Raw genomic sequence first — 3,530 nt, forward strand, 5'->3', positions numbered from 1 at the left:
GATATTTAGTTTGGCTATCTACCCAGAATTTAAGGCTATGAGTTCCTTCAATGAAGTTTGCCCCTTGCTTTATAGGCCCATTACCTATCGAGATTATCAACCCAGTGGCCTATAAACTCAAGCTCCCTCAGTATTTACGAGTTCCTAACTCTTATATCTCTTTCCTGAAGCCATTAATCTTGAATTGTTTCCAAAGGAGTCTTCCGCATCCACCCAGAGTTCTCACTGATAGAAGGGTGAAGTTCGAGATTAAGCAAATATTGGATTCTCTGAGATGTTATGGTCATCTACAGTACTTGCAGGATTGGAGAGGTTATGGTCCTGAAGAACGTACCTGGGTTGACTCCACTGATGTTCATGCTCCTGCTCTAGGTCGGAAATTTCATATTCAGAATCTGAGGAAACCAAGGAGCTGTCTTGAGGCCACCTGAAAAGGGGAGGGGTGCTGTCATGTACACTGGAGGTAGGAGCTGGGACTTTCCCATCCAGGCATTATGGATGGGTCCGGTCTGCGGTGCTGTCTGTGCTGGCTGGCGAGCGGTGAGTACGGGCAGCTGGTGAGCAGTGGTTGTGCATCAGCGGGAGGTTCAGCAGCCACGAGGGGGGTCAGTGGGCTGTGGGGGGTGCAGTGCTGTGTGAGCTGTAGCTCCAGCAGCTCCGGGGTCTGGGCGGCGCCATCTTGGATGTTGGTCACATGATTGGTGTGACCAATCCAGTGGCAGCTCATCCATCCAGCTCCGGTGGCCAATCCCAGGTGAGGGCAGGGTATTTTTGGGTCCTGCTCTGTGCAGTCAGATGCCAGTGCAAACTCTGCTGCAGCTAGCCTGCATTCTAGTCCTCTGTGCTCTCAGAATCTAGAGTTACGCTCATAGAACCTGGTTCCTGCTCGTATCTCTCAGCTCTGTTGAAGGCAATCACCTCCTGTTCTTATGCACCCCTGGACATCTGCTGTCACACCAATTCTCATACAGCTGCCGTACTGCCCACTACAGCCTTCATCTAACCACCTCCGCTAACAGTGTCAGGCCGTGGGTACCCGGGTTGTCTAGGATCATGGTATACTGGCTCCAATACTGCCTCTAGTGACCAAGCCCTAGGTACGGGCGAACACGTCTTCCAACAGCCCTGCCGCTCCAGGACTCGGACCACAGGTACAACACTTACGGGACTACTGGCTAACTTCCCCTTGTGCTCAGGACAATATTTAACACTATTACGTTATCTGTATTCTCTACTGGGGTTTATTACTTTATGCATCAGCTGGACTTATGGGAAATGGTCTATACTGGAGCCACCCATGACATTTCTTATATTGCTAACATTGCATAAATATTGGTTACCGGTCAGTATTACAATTGTTGCTAGATTTGTCTCACCACTACATCGGCTGTGCTTTCCTAGTCACTGGTTACTACGGGAGACAGCTGAGACGGCGAGGACAAATTCCAGTGCTGATATCAGTATTACAGCAATATGTGTACCTCTTTACCAATATATGTTGGGATCACTATATGGATACTTTATCCTCTACTATTGCCTTATAAAAGTTTGTTATCCCATGATGAGAATGTTTCATTTGTGCCCGATTATCTAAAGATGTGGGACAACTTTACCACTCTTCATTTGAGTCACAGATGTTACACCAGCAATATTTATCAGGTGCCATTATTGTCTTTACCAAACTTTTTATAATATCCCATCATTCATATTTCCCATGTCCCGTGGGGATTAGCTAAGCAGGTGATAGCTTAGAACTGTGGAACTGACACATTCTATTTTGATACTGTATCTTTGATCACTGGTATGCTTATCACTCTTCTATAAGAAAAGGTTACACTTGTTGCCCTGCGATATTATTCAGGCTACATACTCGATTTGATACTTTTTCATTTATCACTCTCTCACATGGAAATGGGTATATTTATTCCTTTTTTATACCATTTAAAGCTATATATAACGCTGTCTTTTATTCATGACCTGCAGTTATATAGAATTATTACCTTGTCAATTAGTATTAAACTGAGCCATTCCACACACCCCTGCTTAGGACTAATTTATCTCTCTGGAGTGACTATTATCTACATCTCTGGTCTAATTTCTGGACTCTCACCAGTGATCCATTGGTACATGGTAGAAATTGGGGAATACGCCCCATACTTAACTTTGCCTAATGCTGGCAGCAGATCCACTCACTTATTTCCTACCTTTCTCTAATTCTTAATCTTTTTCATACCTATATCCAGTGATCCTGGAGTAGGAAGTGTATTCTATGTTCTACTATCACACCACACTGTAAACGCCCGATTCCATCTGATCTTGGAAGCTAAGCAGTGTTGGGCTCAGTCAGTACTTGGTTGGGAGACCTCCTAGGAAGACCCAGTTTAGTAGAGATCAGGAATAAGTGACATACTCTGTGCCTAATGCTGACAGCAAATTCACAGACCTACTGGTACCTTTCTGTACCATGCAGCTCTTCCATCTTTCTCAGTCTTCTTGGCAGCAAGTTTGGCACTCTAACATCCATGTAATCTACATTTAAGTGTGAAACCTTTTACAAATTGAATCAGCTAATAATTCCCTGCCTAAAATCAGCTATTTTTGTAGACAACCCGTAAGCATACCCGCGTGTCCTTATGATATTGACCCAGTGTGGGTCTTGATAATTATATCTTCAATATCTGGTCCACATAATTAAGGATTTTTTCCCCAATATTTTGGGACCATCATTTTCAAGATTTTAACCTGTATGTAAATTGTTTGTTTATTCACCAGTTTGTCTAGGATACATCAAATGTTTAATTTTTAATAACTGATTAATAAAATAATGTTTTAATTTTTCACATATTCTAGTCTTCTTCTGACTGTTTCAAAGAGTGCACCCAAAAAGATTCTTTTATTTCTCTCTAATATACCGCCTCTAACTCGCAAGGCCTAGGACGTACTCAAATGGGAACGCACTGCCTAGTGCTATCTTCTTATAATCTTCCCAACTCTCAAACCACACTACTCCTGAGTATTGTCTCACTTCATGCGAAGGAACTTTATTCAGCCAGTTCACTTCCAGTCCAGAGAGTCCGTCTCTTAACCTGAACCCAGCTCGGAATCTCAAGCTTCAGCTAGTAAAACCGTGACACAGAGTGCCAGTCATCAGTGACCCGGGGACCCCAGGAGGGAGGTACAGATTGGGCACTGAGAATAGGCATGTGCTGTGGGCATTTGTACTTGTGCAGGGGACATCAATGTCTGCTGTTGCTATTTTACACATGGTTTAAGGTTTTTTTTCTTTGCTGTTTGGTAACTACTTTAGAGCAATGATATTGTACACACAACTCTCAGGACATTTCTGTGTTGGATGGTTTTCTATTGATAGTACTTGTGAGTTGGTTTGATTGGTTATTGCTAATACAGTACTAATTTGTTAAACATGTTTAAACACTGCTCTGTTGCTTAGTTTAGCCAGCCAGGCTTTGGCCTATGTTGGTGAACAATATTGTGAGCAGTAAGGTGGTCAAAATTGACTGAAAATGAGT

General features: G+C 43.2%; 1 pseudogene; it reads left to right on the plus strand.

Annotated features, from left to right (window-relative positions):
- Positions 1-2,272: 2,272 nt before the first annotated feature.
- Positions 2,273-2,391, plus strand: LOC134930722 (5S ribosomal RNA; annotated as a pseudogene).
- Positions 2,392-3,530: the final 1,139 nt, after the last annotated feature.

Source organism: Pseudophryne corroboree, chromosome 5, assembly GCF_028390025.1.
Source record: "Pseudophryne corroboree isolate aPseCor3 chromosome 5, aPseCor3.hap2, whole genome shotgun sequence".
NCBI classification, from domain to species: domain Eukaryota; kingdom Metazoa; phylum Chordata; class Amphibia; order Anura; family Myobatrachidae; genus Pseudophryne; species Pseudophryne corroboree.